This window comes from Pezoporus flaviventris, unplaced genomic scaffold (assembly GCF_033815535.1).
Source record: "Pezoporus flaviventris isolate CSIRO_AGI_PZ_B2104156 unplaced genomic scaffold, CSIRO_AGI_Pfla_v1 ptg000078l, whole genome shotgun sequence".
Taxonomy (NCBI): Eukaryota; Metazoa; Chordata; class Aves; order Psittaciformes; family Psittacidae; genus Pezoporus; species Pezoporus flaviventris.
In genome coordinates this window covers 12,679,538-12,704,871 of record NW_026892626.1, presented here as the reverse complement: position 1 = coordinate 12,704,871, position 25,334 = coordinate 12,679,538, and the positions used below count along the sequence as shown (strand labels likewise).

The 25,334-nt window shown below is 40.9% G+C and overlaps 1 long non-coding RNA gene across 2 annotated transcripts in view; it reads right to left on the bottom strand.

Moving 5' to 3' along the window:
* The window catches only part of LOC133279647 (uncharacterized), a 174,545-nt gene that overhangs the window by 32,030 nt on the left and 117,181 nt on the right, over positions 1–25,334 (bottom strand). For both annotated transcript variants that reach the window (XR_009746939.1, XR_009746940.1), the window contains exon 2: positions 3,526–3,643. This is a non-coding gene — a long non-coding RNA (uncharacterized LOC133279647). The remainder of the gene's footprint in view (positions 1–3,525; positions 3,644–25,334) is intronic.

The window sequence follows — 25,334 nt, the reverse complement described above, 5'->3', positions numbered from 1 at the left end:
ACCCACCAAGAAAACTCAGGTTTTCAATTGGTCTGTCAGGCACTGTAGTTTCAGGATCTACCAGCTGCTAAAATGCTGTTCTTGGAAGTTTTTCTTGTAAATGCACCATAAAAGGCAAGCTTTGGCTGAAACTGTATTTTCTGTCTTGAAGAAATCAGAAAGTTTGTACACTGGACCAGGGCAAGAATCCAATACTGGCATATGGTGCTGAATCACTGTATTTGAAGAGGCAATACATATTCCATACAGCCCACGTTGAAAAATATAAATATATCTCCAGATTAACTGTTCACTGGTTTTCTTCATTCTTGATTTTACTAAAAACACTAGCCAAAAGGTCATGCTCTACAAGGGCAAATATCAAGTGATGCAGTTTCTATTTCACAAAGCAGCAGCAGCATCAGTTTTCTACACCACGGACACTTAGACCCTTAAGCACAAAGGTATCGGTTTACCAGGTCATGAAATTGCAAGTATAATAGCAGTGACTTTGCTGCACTTGATAAAACAGTAAAACATTTCATTTTGCTGCCTACTGAGCTTTAAAAAAACCCAGCATTGGAGAGGAGACAACATTCTTGTCACCATCGAAGTATTTCAAAATACCGACTTTCCTGCTTGTGATCTGTGGACATGCATTTTTCCTTCTCTCCAGTTCTGCCGCTCCTTTCTGGCACTGCAAATATCCAGAAAAAATGATTCCTTTTATGCTTTTAAAAAGTTTTATATGATCACAGAGCCTCTCTGAATACGTATATCTGTGTGTAGTCAGGGTATTAACATTTCTACAAATTTTATGAAGAAGACATCTTAGTAACTAGACAAATAAGCTGTCCGTTTATCCGGAGATAAATGCAGGACACAGGGACTAGAAATGCTGTTGTCTTTGTAGCTCATAGAACTAATTGCTTCTAAGCAGAATTCAATTGGTTTGATAGACACCATTGTTTCGGGGCCTAACTGCTATTAAAAGTGTTGCTATTGGAAGTCTCGCTTATAAATGCACCATAAACAGCAAGCTTTGGCTGAAACTGTATTGACTGTCTTTGGAAACCAGAAGGATTTTGCATACTGGGCCAAGGCAAGACTCCAACACTGGCAGGTGGTGCTGAATCACAGAATCATAGAATAGTTTGTTTGGAAGAGACCTTCAAAAACCATTTAGTCCAACCCCGCTGCAATAAGCAGGGACATTTTCAACTAGATCAGGTTGCCCAGAACCACATCCAGCCTGACGGATCCTCCTAGCCTGAGAGTTGTCCCATACATGATACCTTGTACCACTGGCATCTTTTATGTTTTTGGACGAAGAAGCTGGATATTTTTTTCTTAAAATAAAAGCATTTAGTGAATTTCCCCAAGTCCTTGGGGTGATTCAGGCACCATTTTCTATTTTTATGGTGAAACCAGTGGGCATACCAGTAATTTTCCAAACCTAGCCTATATGGCTGGTAGACCTGTGTCTCTAAGGTGTAAGCACAGGGGCTTCCCTGGACAGGTATGGATGGCCTCTGATCTAGGGATAGTATTTATGTAAACTAGCCTCTGACATTCTGGTTTATCCTTCACTGTATATCAGTTTGAGAAATTTAATTCATGGTTTAGTTTGACTTTTAGCTCTGTGTGATATTTTCTGGTACCAAAACTTGACACTTAATAAAGGAAATTTCAAGAAAACACCAGCCAGCAAGCTAAATATTTGCACAGGAAAGGCAGATTTTATAGAGACCTCAAAAATGATTGCCTTGCTGACAGCCTAGAAAGATTCTCCTACTTCAACCTCAAGATGCCCAAAGCAGGATCTTCTTCTGCCTTAACACTTTTTATACTGACTTCTTCTCAAAATAGAAAGGTCTCTTGTTCAGCTCTTTTGGGTAATAGTGCTGCCCATATCTGGCTTTGGGAAGATTTTTCTCCTCTCCATTAATGTTCGTTAGTCCAAGCTATTCTGCGTGTAGGCATTCAAGCATGTACAAATTCCAGTTATCTTCCATGGGAATATTCTGCAAAAATCATCTGCTGGATGCAAAAGTTCAGCTGAGAGAATTATCAACATCCAACAGTAAATGCTGTGATCTTAGTGCTAAATGGCAAAGAAGCAATTACAGAGATCAGGTTAAATACCTTTCACAATGCCTGCAAGGCTTGAAATATTTGCTTTTATAATTGCACTTGGTAGCACAGGGTTTGTGTACTAGTGAGCCAGAGTGGAAAGAACTGATCCCTTCCTGAGCCTGGCCCCTCTTCTGCAGTTATTTGCAGAAGGGAAAAGCACAGCCTTTGCATTCAAAAATCTCATGGAGCTTTGCAGGCAAAAACCACCCATGAAAATTTCTTTGATTATGTTTAAATATTTCAGAGAGGTGACCAGACTTTGAAAGTTTAATTACCTTAAACCAAGAGAGGGCAGAGAATGAGGGCAATGACAAAGAAAAGGAGAAAAAATGAACTTTTTTCCAGGACAAAGGGAAGTTACTATTTATGAACCTGCAAGAGAATTAGAGCTGAAATAATTAGACAGAAAAAGAGATTTTAATTAATGATGGTAATTCTTACAAAAGGAACCAGATTGCCAGCCCTGGAAACTGCCAGTTCTTTTTATCCATAATGAACATACAATCTCAATGAAACTATTGCAAAGATCTTTAGTGCTGCACATAATTCTGAGCTGAGAAGTCCAGTGTCTGCCTGGTCATACCTCTTGTTTTTTTTCTGCAGATGAGCTTAGCAACATGAATAGTTCATTAAATCAATACTTTGGTGCAACCAGACCACTTGACATGGGCCAGCTGATCTCTAATGACTTGAATCAGATTATATTGATGTCTAAGAATCATAAAATATACTGAAATCAACGGAGAGTCCCACAGGTACAAATGATCACTGCATCAGGGTCCCAACATGAGGAAGTCATGGCAAATGGTTACCAGCTCCCTCCAATGCCTAAGTAACCCTTTAAAAAAAAGGTACCTCTTCATTCAAATCACACTGCTTTGGTTAACTTCCTGTTATTCTGTTTAGAAACAAAGTTCACACTATCCCAGTCCTTATGAGCACCATATCTGCGTGGGCCATGAGGCAACACATTTGTGGAAAGCAGCAGCTGCAGAATTTGCTCCCGAATTGGAAGGTGCAGGGGAAGGATTGGTTTTTTAGTTATTAATAATATTCTGGAGTAATGAAATGCTAGCAGAAGCCTTTCACCATCTCCCTTTACATCCTGTTCTCCATGCCTTTGCAGCAGATGGAGAATTCTACCTCCCAGAAGTGCTGAGCAGACTAGCAGATCTGGTGTACAAGTCCTCTGATGGAAGAAAAACTAGCCTGGCTGTTCCCTGAAATGTTAATTTCTAATCCCTGTTGGCTAACACAGCTGGCTTAAACTGAGTCTGAAAAGTAATACCTTGCTGCAGTTCCCATAACGTCCTATAGTAAGGAGAGCAATGATCTTCACTACTTGAGCCCAATATGAAATAGATTAAGTCACATGTATCAACTTCACTTTAACATGAGCATTTCTATTACCTGGGTCAGAGATTCTGTGCAGTCACTCTCCAAAACCTCCTGTTATTAATTCAGCAATTATAGCTTTATGGTGGCAGGGAATCTTCAGTGTTTGAGCTGGCACTGGAAAGCTGTAATTCTGAATGGGACATGAAATGAATTACTGGATTGCTGTAATTTTTCAGCTTTTCATGCATTTTCACTGCATATATTAAAAATAGAGCAAGTAATTCACCTTTAATTATGCAAATTCAAAGATAGGAAGACAAGAGACGGATGAGTTTTTAAACGCCTGCTCTGCCTGGCCACCTGAGGTCAGCATAGAAAATACACCAGCTAATCAGGTAGCCAGGCCCATCAAACTCCTGCTTGCCTGGACGTACACAAAATTACCTCTGTTTAGTATTCAACACTATTACAAGAGCACAGAGTACAGGAAAGAAACTGCCAAGCTGAGGAAAAGCTGGGAAAAGGCAAACCTTCTCAACCTGCCTTCCCCATCTCTTCAGATGTTCAGGGCCAACTCACACATAGCTGTCCTCACATCTGACATCAATATAAGACCTCAGAGGCTTTCAGGTATCTACATGCTTTCTAATTTGGCAATTTACTTCCTGACACTAAAGCTTGATTTTACTGGGACAGCATCCTTTGCCACTCTTCCTCAAGGAAAGGGAAAATTTGCCCAACACTGATATAATGAATGACTTTTCACTAGAGTATTAAAATTAGGACCATTGCATGCATCTGCTTCCATGTTCTGCAGCTCTGCCCTTGGCTTCTTCACTGTTCCTTAGCAAACCAGCTCTTACACAAGTGTCCATACGCAAGTGTGTGAGTTTGCTGTGAAGGAGGGAGAAGCTACACTGCTCTCAAAGACACTGTTGTTAAATTATAAGATAGCAAGTGCAAGTAATGAGGGCTTGTTGAAAGTCTAGTGGCTGTATCTAATAGTAGCAGTGTTCAGTGCAGTAATTACAGAGGCAAGAGATTGCTGAACATGTGTAAAAAAGGAAATAATTGGACTAGCAGTAATGCAAAAGCTTCTCCAAGCCTAGAGCAATTTTTATTTTGCCCTCCTACCGATGTGCTGCTTATCAAGGATACAGTGGTTAGAAACTAGCTCTCTTTAGTGAATGTCAAGTTTAGGCTTTCTATCCAGGAACCCCAAGGCTTCCCATCCAGCCATCCAGTACATCCACGGTTCAGGACACAAAGGTAAGATCACTCAAACACCTTACTGCCTTGCCCTGAAAGGATACATCTGCCTGTTTTCATGGAAGCCTGAAGAACTTTCAAGGGAGCAAGCTAGCAAAGCAAATCTCCAGCAACCTACTGAAAAGAAGGTGCTAAGAAAGTGCTCACAAGATATTGCTGTGCTGCATTCTTCACATTAATATTTTCACACCAGGTGGAAACTTTTCATTTTCTCTAATCTCTTCCTCTTCCATTCCCCACCCTGAGATGTCACACTGCTAGCTGCAGTCTTGCTTCCCTAAAGGTGATTTCTCACAGCTTTCTCAGCAGCTATTCTGTGTGCTGGAGTCTTTCAGTGCTTTCCTGAGTGCCTATTGCATCCAGTTTCAAAAGAAAGCTTTCTGAAGGGGAGTGGGTGGTTAGTGTTATTCTGTTAAGTCCTTGGCATTGCTATTACAAATCTCACTCACATATGGTATCTGCCCTGAAACCCTGGAATTCAGCCTTAAACTTCAAAACTCATAGCTCCATTTTGGCACACCTGCTGATCACAGCCTTTATAAATCTAGCCAGAATTGAGCATTAACTTCACCTTACAGCATCTGTAAAAACCTTAGTCACATATTAGTCTTTTGCTGTCTCAAGTACTACTGCTTCTTTTAAAATTGTATTAAATTCCTGTTCTTCACAAAGTGAAGCACAGAATTAGCTGACTTACCTGTTTAACTGCTTTACTCTAACAGACGTGTGTCTTGTTGGGCAGGGGAAAGTCACTATTTCAGTCACTTACCCACATGTATCACCAGCTTGCTCTCTCGCAAGCTGCTGAGTCATTTTTCTCTCTGTCTCATCATGGAACACTTCTTGCTATATCTGACAAAACATCCTGACACACTGTTTCTATGAACTCGCCACCAACAAAGTCTGAGACCATAGAGCAAAAGAACTGAGATAACTGTCTTCCTATTGCAGTAGGAAAAGTAGCTCTTACTCACTGTGAGCAGCAGAGCTTGAACTTCTCTACTTCCCAGTCTTGCTAAAGGGAAAACTGATTCGTATTAAAATCAGAAGGAAACAAAGAGCACAAAAGAAGATGTTGACAGTGTCATTAAGGATTTCTTTTAAATGACAGAATAAAGCACAACTAATATCTTGGCTTGAGGGAGATAAAACACTTGTGTGGATTCTTCCATTCTCCGATATCTGATATCACCTGATGTCACTGCTATGTAGCAATGGTTCTTGTAACTCTCTTAAAATTAATTCTGCAATACACATCTGTTACCGGTTCTGCCAACCAAAGACTGTATAAAGATCAGCTTGTAATGAGAATCAGTTTAACCCCATTTACTTTCTTAATGTCAGCAGTATCACAGAGATCGCTTATAATCTTGCATGTTAAAGGAAAGCAGTTAATTGTGCTGCTGTACCAGATTTAGACATAAAAGGCAGAATTAATAACAGGTTTAAAGAAAAAGCTGAGAACAGGATTTCTGAATGCAGGAAAAAGCTAGTGTGAGTTAATATCAGCTGGTAAACAGAAAACACAGTTAATATTTGGTTAAAAGATAAGACTAAGAATGGTTATTGATCTGAATGACTTATACATAGAATGAGGGATAGAAAACAAACATTTTGATGAAAACAAGTGACAGAAGCACCAAGGTTGCCCCTTTGTTTAAAGTATAGTTCTCCTGAGCAAATGTGGCTGCCAGAATAGAAACAACGATTTCTGAGCTTGCCCCACAGGAATTCTCATATGGTTAGTAGAGACCAAATAGGCACCAGGTAGGTAATATGGGATGGTCTCATGCTACCTGGATACTGCTGGGTATGGAGCCAGGGCCTCAGGTAAAATAACAGGATCCAGTTTAGGACTGTTGGAGGAACTTACGGATGCAATAAGGCATATAACACTTTTTGCAGAGGGCTAGAAGGGAACAGGTGTGCAGGTCCTCTTGGTTTCAGCGAACATGAGTGGCCTACCTTCCATTTCTGGAGAAAAAAATAACCCAAAAGACTGTGAGCGTATTTGCATCCTTAGGCCCCTGAATACCTTTATTCTTAATGGTCTTAATACCTGCTTAAAGCAAGCAGGACTGTAGGTTGGCAGGGAAAGATTAGAGCCTTTCAACTCATAATTTATTTCCCAGGCTGCTCCTAGGGCACAGCAATTATGCACTTTCCCTTACCCAGGACAGACTGTAAAATGACTGTATTGTCCTTAAAGACTAAATCAAAGTAAGCAAAAAGGTAAGTAAAGGTTTTCTACATAGCTGCTACCATTTTATAAAAAAAAAACCTATTGAACTTAAATGAAAGGTACCCATAGGAACATAACTTATCTTTTTTTTCTTTATTTTTAACGATCCAAGACACCGTTTAAACAACAATGCTACTATAGATTTACTTAGTTGATTTCTTTCTGAGTACACCAGAACCCTGATCCTTCAGACAATGAATGCCACAGAAAGCAGCATTAGGCAACTTACTGTGAGACCAAAGTGTATTTGTGCAGCAATAAAAAAGAAAAGAGTTAGGACAATAATGAGCAACCAAATAGTAACACAGTTAAGGGTGCTGCTTTGCAGGAGACAAGTGACTATTCTCAACTCTGAAGTGCCAGTGTAATGAATCACAAGAGCCCACTAAAATGAGAGCAAACATATAAATTCTTTTTATTTCACTATGTACAAATACCAAAGCAATTCTGGGTTGTTAACCTCCACAGCTTGAGGACAATATGTTCATCATTATTGTATAGCACTTCTTTTTTCAGAAATTCTCTGTATATTGGTTTTGATGGTTTACTGAAGCACAATGTGTGCCTGAAAGGAGGCTCATTATCAGACAAAGCTGAGTAGCTGATAAAAAAGTGGACAACTTCTTAAAAAATTAGCTAGGAAAGGAAGCAAACTGATACTGCACATTATTTCTGACAATGCAGATTGTGAAGAGATACTGAAAATAGTTGGATTTTTGCTTCTGCAAGGATTTCATAGCTCCTCTTTTCCTAAAGGGCTTAACAGTTCCAAGTTTATTTCCTTTACCAGCGCTGCTGTTTCATCTCTATGCACTCTGCTTCCATAGCTACTGCGGAAGTGCACCTATTCCTGCCTTCTCTGCTCTGTGCAGAGTCCCTTTAAGGACTTCAAGCAAGTCTGCTGCCAAAGATGCCTAACTGACATCAACTGAATTAGAGTAGAAACTCCTGCAAAGAACAGCGAGCACATGGGAACTGTTTATTTTGTGAGGCTGGCTGGGCACATGTCACTCTTGGCAACCACAGTGGACACTGCACTCTCCTCTCCATCCTGATCTGGCCAGGTCACCCTAACTCAGGATTTGAGAAATACCTTCCCTGATGCAAATTGTGTCTTTCAATATATTACAGAAGGATGACATTCCAACAGACAGACAATAGTCTGCAGTTATCTGCCTGCTCCCATCCCTACGGAGAAGGTCATAGTCATGAAGGAAGGCAGAGTAAGGTACTTCAATGTTATCCCTGTAGATGTGCACTATAAATAAGTCATGCTCCATAAAATCGCCTTCTAATTACAGCTCTGACTGATGCACCCGTGCATTGCTGCCATGTTTTCTCTCTGTATTTGCAGCCTTACCACTGTGATCCTGAACCTCACTTATATAGAACTTACCCCTTGGTATTCCTCACATGAAGCATATTGCATGAGTTAAGGTAAAAAACTAGGCACTGGACAAAGTGTTATACAAGTGGTAAGAAACTTCCCTCTCCTGGGAAATGCTTTCTCAGTTTACTAAAAGTTTGAGGAAACAGATGTATTATTATCTGGGTATGGAAATGTAAGTAGCAAAAAATACCTTTCCTTCTAGACCTGTTCATTATCCATGGAGAACAGGAAGCAAACAAACAAAAAATGCTTAGAATTCTTCAACGGGCAATTGAGTCTTTTAAAAATACTGCAAAATATAAACAGCCACTTCTTTACTTGGAGGACGGGAAAATACCATAAAGCTTAGGCAGCATTTTGTTCAGGAAATCACATCTTTCCCCATTTTCCAGCTGACACATTGCATTGCAAGTCTGTCACAGCACATTACCGTGGTGATGTGATGTAATGCAACACTGCTGATGCAACCCAATCTGATGTGTCTAATGTGATACATCAGGTACAATATTTGAGAAGATTTTTCTGAAAACAACATCCATAGCAGAGAGGTTTTTTCCCCATCTATGCCAATTAAAAAACCTTCCCAAAGAGTTGTATCACCTGGAGGTAATTGCTTTTTCACAGGTAATTAACAGATACCATTAGGTGTGGGAAAGATTTGCTTTTCAGCAACTCACGCCAAAAACAGTGGGAAAAGAGATGATCATAGCTGACATGTAACTGCTTTCCACAGGAGGAGGGGAGGGGAATTCACCTGGATAGATGTTATTTACAGGGCTAGACTGTGCCATCAGGTGACTGGTTCCGAACCCCGCCACTACCACTAGTAAGTGAGAATTCAGGGTTTGGAGCTCTGTGCTTACAGTTCCTCATTTAGGGCCCTGAATTACAGTTATGCTCTGAGGGAAAATAACAGTCACCCATTTATCCAGAGATGCACCAAAAGTCATAAAATAATAGCATAAAAGTATCAACCTTATGAGCTCTTCAGTTCATAAACTGACTGGCAGTTATGTTCACTAATCTCTGTAGTAGATAAATATTGCTGAAAGTGGAATCAAATAGATACCAGCCTCAGCAGATATTGTCGGAAACTGTAGTGAATTCAGAGTGAATTACTCCAATGTAAGCATTGGACACTGCAAATTAATGTAGGACTATCTGAAAATGTGTTTCCAAAACCAACACCAGCTATGGAAAACTGCTGGATTTTTACATACAGAAGGGATATGGTCCATGTGATTTTGATCAGCTGAACAATAAGAATCAGTGGACAGACTCTAAATAGTCCACTAACGTGGTGATGCTATTTGTCAGCAGAGGGGGCTTCAGCTGAAGTGATAGAAATGGTACTGGACTGATACCACACCTCACGCTGAAAAGCTGGCAGGAGAAAGCTATAAGCAAGCCTACAACTCTTTGCTGTATATCACTTGACCAAGCCAGGGTAAATGAGAGCTAAAATCCTCACAGGCTTTTAAAACAGGCTTTAAGGAGGGCTTCAAAGGAGGAGAAAATATTAGCTCTTAATGTTTTCTTTCTATTTACTCACCTGTATCTTGCCCTGACACTGCCACACACCACTCAAGGTACCTTGTAAATGTAACTTGCTCTGGCCAGGAAGAGAGCAACAGAGGACTGGCACAGAGACAAAATGCCAGGCCGTTTCACTCACCGCTCAGACTGATTTTTCAAGTGTAAAATGTAATTTAAATCTCCATAAAAACCTATTTGCTCCCGAGTCTCAGGATTCTTACCCCAAGTTCTGACCGTGAAATCCAATTGGAAAAAGAAAGAAGCCTTATGCTCAAGGTCTGAAAATCCTGCAACAGCCTCTCAGTCTCAGACTCAACTGTATCTTACACAGCATCTGACCAGCTGCGTTTCTCTTCTCCAAAGGTATGGGATAGTGCCTTGTCTCTAAAAGCCAGGCTTTCAAAGCCAAGCATACACACCCCATTAAAGTGAAGGCATTTACTGGCTATTTGCACATCCATGCAGCTATCCCAACAAAAGGATCAAACATGAGCCCTCTGAATTTTGAAAATATGGCCCAAAAATGCACATGGCAACTGTACAACTTCATCTCTGAAATTCAGAGTTCATGTAGTCCCTCAGGGCACTTAGGGCATGACAAGCCTCCATTATGGAATCATAGAATAGTTAGGGTTGGAAAGGACCTTAAGATCATCTAGTTCCTACGCCCCTGCCATGGGCAGGGACACCTCACACTAAACCATGTCACCCAAGGCTGTGTCCAACCTGGCCTTGAACACCACCAGGGATGGAGCATTCACAACCTCCTTGAGCAACCCATTCCAGTGCCTCACCCCCTCACAGTAAAGAACTTTTTTCCTTATATGTAACCTGAACTTCCCCTGTTTAAGTCTGAACCTGTTACCTGTTGTCCTATCTACAGCTGCCATCCCCCAAAGGGTATTATTCCATAGGAAAACAAACATATTCCACTGTTCCTAATCCACCAGTGCTTTTCTTGCTGATTTAGATTAGCAGATAACATGAGTCCCAGCAGATTTATTTCATGATCTGGACTTTCTTTTTCACTGTTTAATCTTCCCTCCTAGTACATGTGAAATATTTTTCTTTTATAGAATCTTCTATTTAAAATGATCCTAAATTACTGAAGGATTAGCAATGGACAATGAGATTTAAAAATGTTTGAAATTCGGTTTTCCTTCAGGATAAAAAGTTGGATACATGGATGATCAGGGGACTGAAGCACCTCCCATATGAAGATAGGGTGAGAAAATTGGGGCTGTTCAGCCTGGAGAAGACAAGGCTGCATGGAGACCTCATAGCAGCCTTCCAGTATCTGAAGGGGGGCTATAGGGATACTTGGGGTGGACTCTTCATTAGGGACTGTAGTGATAGGACAAGGGGTAATGGGTTAAAATCTAAACAGGGGAAGTTTAGATTGGATATAAGGAAGAAGTTCTTTACTGTTAGGGTGGTGAGGCACTGCGGGTTGCCCAGGGAAGTTGTGAACGCTCCATCCCTGGCAGTGTTCAAGGCCAGGTTGGACGAGGCCTTGGGTGGCATGGTTTAGTGTGAGGTGTCCCTGCCCATGGCAGGGGGTTGGAACTTGATGATCTTAAGGTCCTTTCCAACCCTAACTGTTCTATGATTCTATGATTCTGTATCTATATATCTAAGTTTTCCAAATCTCTTGATTATGAAAATTTATCAAAACACTTTGGAACACAGGTTAATATTTCTGCCCCTAGTTACCAGTGAGTCATTTCGGAACAGCCTTCTTCACGTTCTAAGATTTTCTAAATCAGGAATTGCAAGTGGAGTAAAAGTACAATAATTTTTGTGTATTTTAATCCAGAAATAGGTAAACCATTCCACTGTCACATTTTCTAACCCCTCAGCTAGCATCTTTCATAAGAAACAATACAATAACTATTTCTATTTATATCTGTGTCTTGCTCCAGTGCCTTCCCACAGGCATAGGATTAGGTGAAAAAAAATCTTTTATTAAATACGAAAGAAGTTTCTCACTTATAATTATATTGTAAAGCTTGAAAATATGATCTATGAATATTCTGAAAGCTCAGAAATGAGACTTGTTATCTATTACATCATTAGTTACATTTCATCCTTTCTTTTCAAAAAGATGTTAGATGGTTTGGGAGGCTTGAGATCATTCTGAAGAGCCAAGAAGTGATTTATGTGTTACACATGTGAATTGATCCATATACCCAACCTGCTGCTGCGCCTCACCTGTCAGCTTGAGCGCACAGACTATTTTATCAATGCACAAGACAGAATTTAAAGGAGCTTTTCCCAATCAAAACCTCTCTTTGGATTTTTCCGAGTTTTCCCTCTTGATTTCTGCTGTTATGAAGTGTGACAGCGTGCTGCTCATGAAAAAAAACTTCTCAAACTTTCAGCTGTCCCATATATCAATCATTTTTTGCCTTTTGCTTTTCAACCCAGTCCACATGTACTTCCGGGTGAAATCAACCACTCCATTTAAAAAGCATTTATTTCTCTAAAGAGCAAAGTTCACCTGATATTCTGCTTTATGTTGGAAGAAATAGTGACATGGTCATCTGCCTTCCAATTAAGACGACTTATATCTGAGAGACTGGGAAACCTCACCTGTACCTATTAATGTATCACATCTATGACTGGGGGGAGAAAGAATATCTCTTTTCTACTCATGGACTTAGCTTAGCAGTTTGCTGACATGAGAGTTAGTTATCTGCTCCAGTATCAGGTAACAGCACCACCTTCTGCCAACAAGTTACCATCTCTTTAGAAAACTATTAGATCAATTTTCTCCTTATGATTTCAGTAGCTTTCTCAAACATTTCTGATGTAGACAGCAAACTTTAGACCAACATCTGTAAGGCTCTTTTACAACACTCCAAGCTGTCCAGAAGAGACATAGATGCAACCACTGAAGTTTAACACTTTTACTCACAAAAATATAACAAATCTAAATGCTTTAAAGCTAAACACACTCTGCTTCAGCAAAACACTTAAATGCTTAACTGCACAACACTTTAATAAATCCTCAAACATTTTCTGCTGAAGCAGGGCTTGAAATGCCATTGCAAGATTACCAGCCCAGTTCCCTGAACACCTCCATGGCATTTTCAACACGATTTAGGAGGCCAGGCAGATCACAGTACCTAGCTCAGTCTGAAAATACCATTTGGGCCCCCAAGTCATTTGGGTGGTTTCAAGACTTTAACCTGTGAAAAAGGAGAAATGACAGAAACAGTGGGGGAGAAAAATGGTGCTCCCAATACAAGCACAAGAGGATAGGTTTCTCCTATGCAGCAAAAGCCCCCAGGAGTGAAAGAGAAACTCCCAGGCTGCAGGTTAGACACTGAGCACCTTACTCCGTGTTTGTGTGGCACACACCACATGAGTTTGCTCAAATGGCTGCAGCCAGCATCCTACAGTTACACATGCTGTATGCACATATGGATACATATGCACCTCCTAAGATACCTAATGATATAAATTCACTGTCAGGTCCAACACATGTATATATATGTATCCATCTGATATATTAGTAAAAATCCACTTCAATCTTTAAATTAGAGCAGTCCTACACTAAAATGAACCAGAGCAGACTGCCAGGTCAGCAAAATGTCTCTGATCCTTTGCCCGTCAGTCCCAAAACCCCAGGCTGAGGCAACCGCTGAGGCAAAGAAAGGCTGAACAAGGTAGCAGCAATGATGAAGAAAGGCTGCAGGCTGACTTGTTTCAAGACAGCTGTTTCCTCAACTCCTCCTGTCCAGAGAGCAAAAAAGAATAGCAATGCACCTTCCTGCCTCTGCATTCTTCCCCCAGCTCTGATCTCACCTCCCATAACAGGAATGACCAACATTCATCCGGCAGTGCTGTCAATGGAGAATTTGATTTTGCACACACTGTTGGGAAGCCTTGGACAACGTCTGCTTCTCAACATTACAGCAGTACATAATGCTACAACCATCCAGTGTAAAATAGGTTTTCTCAGCCATTTTCACTGAAATAATCAACTTTCCCCAGTGCTATCGGTGGAAGCACAGGGAGGAATTAGCAACAGGCAGACTCCTGCACCTGCCACGCAGACACGTACACCGCAAGATGCGAAGCACGGTATTAAGCAAACATCTGCCATGTGTTGTTCTCTTACCAGCTTTCCCAGGGGAAAACTGAGAGGAGAAAGGGTTTGGTTATGGATTATGATCATTGAGGGCTGCTTATCACATGAGCAGGAAAGTTTTTTCCACTAATTCTTGCATCAGTTCTGTAACTGCTGACTGAACTGACAGATATCATTTGGAATGCAAATAGGGCCCATCAGCAAAAAGAGGACTGGTGGCTGGGAAATGCAACACATCTCCAAGGCAAACTGCTGTAACTATTCTCTCTCTAAAGAAAATTTTGTGTTTCTAATATTGCTGTGTTTTGTTAAATTGGATTCTGATGTCTGCCCCGACACTCAGCAGCAATAACTCCTGAACACTTTGAAACGCTTAGCTGGGTGACATAACTGGGTAATGAGACTTAAGATACAAAATGGGGGCATTTATTCCTGGGAAGGCAACTGAACAGCTTCTGGCTGAGTCTTTAAAGACAACTCACTTCCCTTTTCCTCAATGTTTTCCATGTTTTCCCACACACACACATTTCCTCTTTAACCCCATGCTCCTGTGAGTTACTATCTAGGATGCTGAAGAGGTTCCATGTCTGGTGTAAAACTATTGGCACATGCATGCAGTGAGGATATGTAGAGCTGAATACATTTACACCAGTTACAAAAGGGGATGCTCCTCCATCCTCTGTATATCTTCAAAATATTCCCATAGACTTCTAAGGGAAAATACCTTAATTCAAAGTGTGTGCAGAAAGTCAAAGTGGGGTCTTTTAATAGCAGGAAACCTGCAGGGAGGTAATAACCTCCTACCCAACTAAAAATTAGTCGTTTGTATCTTAAGGTGTCCATCTATGTTCTCTTTCTACTTTACAGGCTATAAATGATATCCCCACCTTCAGCTTAGGTTAGGCGTCTAATTTTCAGACAGCTAAGGTTCAAAGACATGAACCTTGCACAATGTATATAGTTACTTTTAAGAGTGAAGCTGTGCTCTAATGACAGGAAACGTCATATTTTGATGATAAAATTGTCCCTCTGTGGGAAGCACACCTAGATGCTACTGGATTGAACCAAGGGATCCGGGAGTGATGGTGTCAGTGGACACAGAAATAAAGAATAAGGCAGTGACGAGCCAACCAATAAACCAGTAATTAAGACTATTTGGCAGGGTGAGGGTGTTTTGGGTTTGATATTTGTGGATTTCTTTCCTCTGGATTTAAAAGAATTCGGCTTATCTAAGTTTCAGAATCACTTAAATGAATTCCAGTTCTGTTCAAATCAATGAAAGCCTTTGTAAGACAGCTGTAATTTTATGTGCATGTGTTTTAGTAAATTAGAGGGTTTAGCCTTAAGGATTCACTTTAGCGTAATCTACTAAAAAGATAAGTAGAACCAGATGTAGTGTCTTTTAAACTGCTGGACAGTTGCAACTGGAGCAACAGCATTGAAAGCAACTTAATAGCATTAGGAGCAGATTTTCTGACTCAAAATAAATAAATAAGTATTTTACAGAAGTAGTTGTAAATATTTTATATTTACAATGTAAGGAAAGAAGGGTGCAAATAGGTAAAAAAACCTAAATCCTAAGTAATTGGTTTTACCTTGTTCTGTTTGTGCACATCCAGGGAGAAATACAAGCTGTAGTATAAACCATTTAACTAAATTAAATTCTAGTTAGCATCTGGGTTCTCATCAATAAGAGTCTATATTTCTGAGGCGCCACAGACTGGTGGCAGTAATAGACACATAAAGATTTTAATAGGTAAATAAATTTGCTGTAGCATTTCTCCTGTTACCAAAACACAGCTTAGCAGAGTAATTAGTGGTTAGATATCTGACTATAATGAAGCAAATTCTCTAATCATTAAAAATTCTCAAGAAAGAACATTCATATCATCAGTAATGTTTACTTATTGAGGCACATTCAGCACCAGAAATAGTTTTCACCTGATTCCTCTCTCCACATAAATCTTTAAGAAGTGATTTTCATCACCATTAGAAAGTGATTTTCAGGGTCACCATCAATTTCTGATCATTTCTTATGTCCTTAGCCACTCTTTTTTTTTATTTTTTTTTTTTTTAAATAGGTAATAAAAATCCATGCGGTTTAGCTATAAATCCACCAGATCTGGGCTGCATCACAGTGTCTTTATGTCTTAGTCCTGAATTCTTATTTATAAATCTCCTAACTCTTTTGAGTCCTCAAGAGGGCTGTGCATAGAATGAGTGACTATAATAAATCTGAAGAGATAAGCATTTACCCCAGCCTAACCAGACTTTTTATGTTCCCCTTTTTTTTTTATGTTTGGGTAACTACAAGTTTGACTATCTTGTTATTAGCACCATTTCACAGATGCGCACACACACATGAGGCAAGGAGCTGAACATGTGGTCCTAAGGCTTGTACGTGTGTCTGCTCATCTTTAATGGATTAGGTGAAGCTGGATCGAAAGCTGGAGGCTTGCCAGCACATAAGAAATTGAACCCAGATCTCTTGACATTACATCCAGTGTCTTACTTATGCAAAACCATTTACTTCTGGTATGCAGTTTGCCACTTCTGAACGGTTTAGAGACCAAATTCCCATTGAAGTCGGTGGAAGTTAAACACTAACAAGGACTGATGACAATGCAATTGTATTTTGGAAACTACCAAGCAAAATAAATCTGGTGGTGCATAACATTTCAATTTCAATGGCTGTACCTCAGGCTTTCTCATCGCTATTAGGTCTGTAACTTCCACAGATGTAAACTTGCCAAGCTCAACGAGTAATATGTAAAATACCGAGCCAAATCTTTTTCTGATTATAAATAAACACAGCTAACAAACATCTCTTGGGATGAAGAAAGAATTGTAAAGTCACTGCAAAGAGCTGATTCTAGCCCTGCAGACTATCAAGTGTTCGAGAGCAAGTGGTAGGGATGGACTGGAGAGGAGAAGAAAATAATGAACTAAATTACAGCCCTGGATCCAGGGGACAGGCAGCCCACGAGAGTTTAATTTTTGTCAGTACGGCACACAGCTATACTTTGGGACACCCTGGAAAGAAGGCATTCCTGTTGAAAACAAACCCCAACAAACAAACCTTTTCTGCTCATAGCCAGATGGTGAGAGCTACAGGACCTCCCTTTTTTTGGCTGCCAGGGAGCGGAGCTAATGGAATGGTACTTGTTCCATACCAACAGTAAAGAACTTAAAGTTAACCCAAACAGCAGAGACTAAATACAGGGTCTGGGCTCAACTGGAGCTCTAGATCTACAGCAACAGGAATTCCTCACAGACTGACATCTGGCAAACACCTGAATGGGAAAACTACCAGCGGTGACACATTCACTGAAATGCTTCTCTCATCCTCTTTTTCTATTATTATTTTTTGACTCTTTCCTGAATTGGCAATAAGATTACGTCTTCTGTATTGCCCTCTCATTGATTTGCTCCTCAGAAGAGAATGACGGTGTTTCTGAGAAATAAATAAATAATCGAATAAACTAAAGCTCAGAGGCAATCTGCATGTAAATCAGCATTAGTCATTGACATTTGAGACTTGACAATAAGCCATCCCAGTCCCAGCTGTCCCCACAAAAGCTGATCTCCTTTGTAAGACAGAGAACACTGAAGCAAATGAAACCAAGGATGAATATAGATAAGATGTAAACTCTCTTTGCTTGAACTTTATCCTAAAATCTCCTTTGTTCCTCAGCACTTAGGAATACTTTTACCTACTGCTGGTATTGATGTGAATTTTGTCTTTGGTATTTTCCTTCCAAAGATATACTACACTTCTCACCAAAGTTGTTTATAATGTATTTGCCCACATGTACAGTTGCATCACTGAAGGAGGCTGCTTAAACTGGAGAATATGTTCACTATTCCATTCTCTGTACTATGCTCCACCTGTAGTAAAACCTATTAGCTTAAACTAGGTCTTGTTACCACTTTTCCAACTAATTTCTTTCCCTCTCAATAGCCTAGCTCCATTCTGACAACCCTGCTCTTACTAAAAATCAAGAGATTTGGATTAACAAAAATATTACTAGAGACTGAACACAGCTCTGAATAGCACTAAAAATATTCTAGTGTTATTTTGCCAAGTCAAATTGCTTAGCTCTAGCTCTTACCAGTATTTCTACTGAAAACTCAGCTACAGGTATGTTTCTGTGCTGTTTTGACCTTTCTCATCTAATACTGCTGCAAGGAAATGCAATGGATAGCAGAGGGCTGCCTGTCCAGGGAGGGAAGTGTTTCAGCATGCTCTATGGCAATTATCCAAAGCCAGGGCTGGATTTCTATTGCTGTCAAAGCCCTAAAAAAGTGCAGTCAGTTACCAGCCCGAAAGGCAGTGGGAGATGCTGCACACTATGAGAACGAAACCTTTCCCAGCATTTCATTTAATCTATTACACAACAGAGAACATCATGTAACTATTACACCCAAAAGCAGTTCACTCAAGTGTGCCAGCAATTAAACCTAGCTAAACGTGTATAAATGCAGCTTATAATTCCCTTTTGACAGGGGGTATTACTCTTCTCCAGGAGATATGGCCCTGATCCCACTAAGACTGTTTACAGAGTGAGGTATTTACTGGAAGAGCTATCCTGGTTTCATCTGGAATCCTCCTCTCTTTTGATGCCTCCTTTTTTGTTAGAAAAACTGAAGCACCTCTGCGTCCTTCCATTTACAGGAAGGTTGGAAATGCCAACACAAGAGGCTGACTGACATGATGCAATGACAGTTTCCAGGGAAGTCTTACTAGATCTGGGGCTGATTCTTTTTTGCTATGCTTTTGGGTTTATTCTTTTTTTAACAAGAATGCAGAAAACCATAGGAAGCAAATCCCTATTCTTGAAAACCTTCATTAGGTTTTGGAAAAGGTTTTGAAAACCTTCAAACCTCATAGTTTACCATCCGTAACCTAATTACGGGTAAAACACCTCCGAATTCCCAAAGCCCTAATTATGTGCATAAGCCTCAGCATAATGTTGCCTTGGTGTTGCTAAACAGAGCAATGAGGTTATGGAAGAATGAAAATATTGATTTTCTTTGACAGAGACAAGGAGGGCTCAGCTTTGGGTTCTTGCAGTGGTGTTATCAGCTTAACCAAGTCTAATTAGCTTAATTCATTGTGGTCAAGTCTTCATACAAGGAGAAAAAAAGTCCGATCAACAACCAAGAACATCACCAAAGGCTTAGACACACTGGCTTATATGAAGTTTCCCTGCCTTTCCTATGCACAGAGGCAGCCAGAGATCTAAGTCCTTTAATCCCCTAAAAGTAATACATTAGAAAAGGCTGGAAAAATCCACCCTTACAAAAGGTTTATTAAATGTCATGTACTTTATGCTAAGAAACCTGCTGAAAGATGGTGCTTCAATCCATGGCTGAAGGAGTTTGGGCTCTCTTCTACCAGGTGACTGTTCAGGACACAAACGAATGTCACACACTGAATGATTTCATCATCATCAGGTGGTATTTGGAAACTAACTCTTAAATGGCCCAGCTGGTGTACAAGATCCCATGATGGAATTTACTGCTTTCTGTTAAAAACAAAATTCCTCCTCCCCTACCCTCTTTCTCTTCCAAAACCCTGCTGGCACTGGATACTCTAGAACGCTTTCTCTAGCAAAACTTCTATATCAAAAGTCAGTTACTGCAGCACATGAAACATTACTGCTTCAGCATGCCAAATAAACGTCAGAACAAGATGGAGCATTCTGAAAAAAAAATGTGCTATTCTTCCTGGGTTTTCTGCAATTGTAGCTATACTGTCACATCACATCAGTTCATCAACTCCAGCGCACACAAAGACACTGTTTTCTCAAGTGGTGAGGAAAAGACAAATGAGCGTACCCTTGCAGTGGGCAAGGAATATTGCTCCAGTTACAGAATGAGCAGCAAACTTGCTCTCCCAGCACAGGTGAGCAGAGAGCATCACAGGCACCTTTCCTGCCCACATTTCCATTGTCCTTTTGAAGAAAAGGCAGGTTTTGGCACAGAATCTCTGGTCTTCCCAGCAAAGAGCCAGGATGAGCCTGGGGACATCCTCCTTCCCTGTCCTGCAGTGTAACCCACCCCCTAGTGATGTAAATCCACTGGGTTGAAAGCACTTGCAGGACCTCCTATCCTGCACTTTTCACAAGAAAGAAGATCCAATCTGTACTTGATCCCTGCCCTACCTAAAGCAATCAATATTGTTTGTCAACTAATTTTGAAAAACAATTCTGCCAACATGTCCACAACGCCTTGCTCCTCCTTTCTTCTCAGTTTCATTGCTGAGCAATTCCCACCAGTTAGTTACCATTTTTAAGAGAGGTTTTCACAGCACAGCACTGGTAATTTAGTGTGTTATACTGCTACGGCTGATATAACTGGTGCTACCAGAAAAATTGAGAAATCAAAAGAATAAGTATCTCCTAATATAAACTAAGCAAGTTTCTTTTGGGTCCTTTGGCTACCAACTCTCTCTCTAGTTCCTGTGTGAAAGAATCCAAGCAAATAATACTGTACATTACCAACCACTCTGACTACCAGCAATCATTTTGCCTTCTGTCAGAAGATACCTGCTATGATGGAAATTGTTTCACCTGTGTCCCAGATCACAGAATATCTAGAAGCCTGTAATCCTTTACTTTGCTCTGCACTGCTCAAAGAGATGTTCATCACCAGTTATAAATCCATAACATTGTCATAGGAAACCCTAAGGGAATCTTCTAACAAAGTCTCGCTGGTGTTAGCAACTGATAAATTGCCATATATTAGAGTAATTCCCTCTCCACTTCATTTCCTCCTGAGGCATTTCTAAGAGCAGCCATAACCTGGCTTACTGTAGTTGTGTAATTACCTGATAATTAATAGATTAGTGGTCCTCCAATTTGTAACCATTACTCTCACCTCTGTGCAACATCTCCTGCAGCAAGATCCAGGTTAACTCACTGGCTTAGCCTGCTGTCACTTTGCAGTGATAACACAATGACAAGGGGTTGAAATGTACTCAGTGAAATACCCAGGATCTGGGATAGAAACAAAACCTGAGATGCTCCTTGCACTTGAGCAGTTGGTCATTGCAAAGGATCACTATAGGAACAGGTGTTCCTTAACACAACCTGGCAAGCACAGAGGTTGCGAAATGCACTGCACCAGCTCTATCTCCGAGTACCGAAATCCTGCCAGTAGACTCCTTTGAGGTCTGATTCTCTTTGCCTTGCTCTGCTTCTGTTTTTGCTTCCATTTTTAACACAGAATAAGTATAGCAACACTGCCTGATTTGATGTGAAGGAATGCAAAATTCAGGCTCAAAATGAACTTCACTTCTGTCTATGGTCATGTGTATTACTCATATGCTGCTTGACTCTTTTTAATTTCTTTTTCAAACCCAAGACAAAGCTGCTCATTTCAGCACCTTGTTCACTTGTCTTTTTAGCCATCTGGGTGTTGCGTTTTGCAAGGTCCCAATTTAGCTGTACTTTATTCTCTCTAAACTAAGCAACCAACATAAGAATGACATCAGCACCCATTTCTGGTGCTAAAAAGAAAAGCATCAAGAACAAAACAGAACTTGTGCTGAATAACTTCTAAATGCTTCTGGCTCTGTCTACTCAGCCACATGCATGAAATCCTGCTCCTCACTTCTGAACTGCTGTGGGACTTTCCACATGAAAAATCAAAAGGACAGAGTTGTGCATCTGTCAAATGCAAACTTCAGTGACAGCCAGCTATAAGGTATCTGAATCAAACAGAAACTTCCTGGCTTGGTTTGGATTGCTTACATCCACAACTTTAACTTTCCCTAACACTGCTGCCATCCGTACCATTTTGCCTTTTAAGGCATTATCTGGACGCCTTCAAGTCCAGCCAATGAACCTTGCCACTTCAAAGGAGAACCTCAAAAATCTAACAAAGATGTTAGGATGGGGGAACAGGTTAGTTCTGTTGTTTACTCTTTGTCCCAAGAGACCACCTAATACGAACCACACGTCTTCCATCCACCTAAGGAAGCCATTCTCCCTTGTCTGAGGCATCAGCTCAGGCAGCAGCACAGTTGCTTCTTTTGAGATATTGAGCAAAAAAAAAGAGGGGGAAAAAAGAAGCTGGCTTCTGAATAGAAGGTGAGTCAGTAAAAGGACATGCAGAAGGGTGAATGCAGCTCCCACAACAGCCATCCTGTGTCAAACCCCAGAAGGAGCAAAGCAGCTGCAAGTGAAGCTCTGTAATGAGCCAGGTTTTGATGAAGTGTCTGTTGGAGATGAGGTTTTTTCATTTCAGTTCAGAACTTGTCATCTGGGTTATGAAGCTGAAACTGAAGGGAACCTTTTGGGTTTTTTCTAATAGTAACAGCTGCTCTTGCTAACGAACACCTGTACTTCCCAGAGATTTCTGGTTACCTCTGGAGCTACTGCTACCAGAAGTAAAAGTGGATAGTTTGGTAGTTTTCCAATAGGAATTAATTAGCTTCACTTTAAAAAATAAAGACCACAACCTGGGCTTAGAAACACTTGAGCCTTTGCCTGCTTTCAGCTGGTTTCTTTTGTCTGCCTCATTCTAAATGCAGGGAAAAAAAACGAAACCCTCGCCACACCTTTCACCATTGCTCCTGCATCCCTTTATGGATCTCCAACTGCGATCCACACCTTTACATCCAGTATTATGCTTATCTCATCACCCTTCAAGTGCCAGTTTCCTTTCTACTCCTGTAGCTCTCCAGTGCTAGGTGCTCACCTGCCAGGAGTAAAGAACTGTAACAGATGGACGAAATAGCTGGAGACAGACGTGCTGTGAATATGTACTCATCTTCCCTGCCCCAGCGGCCCTCACTGGGGTCTGCCTGTGTTTTATTGGCAGCTCAGGCACTGCACCATGGGGAGGTGGGCAGTGACCAGAGACAAGGCTCGAAAAGGCCCAGCAATGACAGATGGATGCGATAGCTGAACTACCCGCAGTCCTCAGGACTTTGGAGTATCATTTAAGAGTGAAAAATGGGCAACAGGAACAAAAGATTTTACAGCCTTTGTTTTAAATTCAAGTTTTTCAACACCATGAGTACACATTGACCTCTGTGATTTAAAGTCCATTTCTGCAGGAAAACTGACATTGAAACTACTATAAGGAGGCTTTTTACAGCACAGAGGGGAAAAGTCATATTTCTTTAAATGGGTCACGAACCCTGCCCAGACTTTGCAGCCCAGAAGCTTCCAGAGCCATCCCAGCCTCAGGATGCATCTACCCAAGTTGTCTTTGCTTCTGCACTGTTTCCCTGAAAACACAGTAATATATGTGCCAGCTGTGATGCTGCTGCTGTTGCTTTTCTTTAGTATTTCTTACATTAACTGTACAATATGTACTGATTCTGCGTTGTTTCAAATGGACCTCTTTGTAGAACCTGTAGTTAGAAGAGGGGGCTGACCATCTACCTTTGAAAGCCACCACGCAAAACGAGAAGAGCTCATAGTGTATATGTGAGCTCCTACCCTGCAGAGCAATTCATCTTGCAAATCAGATGAGTACAAGGATAGAGTGCCTCTGAAATACTCAAATTCCCCAAAAAACCAAAATAATTAACTAGACTATATTTGCCCTGACAAGCATCTGCTTTATTATTACTGCACAGCTCATCCTGGTAGGTGGATGTTGGGTATCAGGTACCTAACTACTGAGTTTCTTCTGATGTCAAAATGCAGTTTGACAGATAGTTGATGGCAGAAAAGTCACTGATCAATTCCTGGTTTGGAATAATTTCCACGTGCTAATGATGAGCTATTCCAGTCTTTTCATTTTGATTTGCAACATTTCTATAAGAGGCTTTGATTCAGACAATACCCATTACTGCTTCCTGCTGATATATACCCAGAAAATGCAGGAGATTATATTGTATAAGCCTGAACATGAATAGCATAGGTTAGTTAGAGCAGCTCTTGGCAATAGTTCAGATACGGGGGGGGGGGGGGGGGGGGGAATGCTGCTAATATCCACTGGACATAAATTACCAGTTTAAAACTAGCACCAGTTCACAGATTTAAATGGATTTTTAATGGACTCCAGCCTCGCAATTAAAGCAATAAGAGGATATGATTCCTCTATCCTCAGTGGCATCAGGAGGGCTTCATTGACATGTGCCTTGGTGATTTATGGTTGACTGCCTTAATCAGAGCTCCAAGCACTGTGGGAAAATGTCCAGGCAGCAAAAGACAGCTCATGCAAAAGTGCAGGCTAATTTGGCTTTCTGACCAGTGTTCACAGGTATCAGCCTGCTTGTGCTCAGACTGACCCTGCTCCAGAGCCTGCAGCAAAGTCAGTGGGGCCTTCTGCTGGTTGCAGTGGAGTCAAATCATTCCTATGTGTATCAGTCACACCAGTTTTAACACCAAAATTTCAGTCATCCTGTAAGCTGCCTTTTCTTTGAGTTTTCTTTTGTTTTGCAGCTCTAAGCTCTATTTAATATCCTTATCAATGATCTGGACAAGGGGACCAAGTGCACCCTCAGTAAGCTTACAGACAACATCCAGTTGGGCAGGAGTGTTGGTCTGCTTGAGGTTGCAAAGGCTCTGCAAAGGGATCTAGACAGGCTGGATTGATGGGCTGAGGCCAGCTGTATGAGGTTCACTAAAGCGCAGTATCAGCTCGTGGACTTGGGTCACAACACCCTACGCAATGCTACGACTTGGGGAAGAGTGTCTAGAAAGGTGCCCAGAGGGAAAGGACCCATGGATGTTGGTCCACAGTTGCTGAACATGAGCCAGCTTGTGCCCAGGTGGCCATGAAGGCCCCACTTTTTTCTTCTCCCAAGTAACAAATGATAGGACAAGAACTAACAGCCTCAACCTGTACCAGGGGAGGTTTAGACTGGGTATTAGGAATATCCAACCCAAAAGAGTTGTCAAGCATTGGAACAGGCTGCCCAGGGAAGTGGTGGAGTCACCATCCCTGGAGGGATTAAAAAGACAAGTAGATGTAGCACTTAGGGGCATGGTTTAGTGGTGGAGTTGGCAGTGCTGGTTTAATGGTTTGACTCTATCTCAGAAGTCATTTCCAACCTAAATGATTCTATGAAACGGTTAAACAGAAATACCGCAAATACAGTTTTCCAGAAGTTTATCCTTGCTTTTGCTGTTACAACCATTACAGCACAATCATTTTGAAGCGTTGTGATTTCTTTCAAAAATCAAAATAATTCCTACAGTGAATCTTTCTTCCTTTTTTTTTTCCCCTCTCCTCCAGAGGTGCTATGTCATATCTGAGCTTTGTCCCTCATTGGCAAGTCAAACTGTATCTTAGATGTCACATCCTGTCACACTTATCTGTGATTTCATGCATGTAGCAATACTGGATTTTAGCACACAAGCTCTGCTACTGCCCCTACCTTT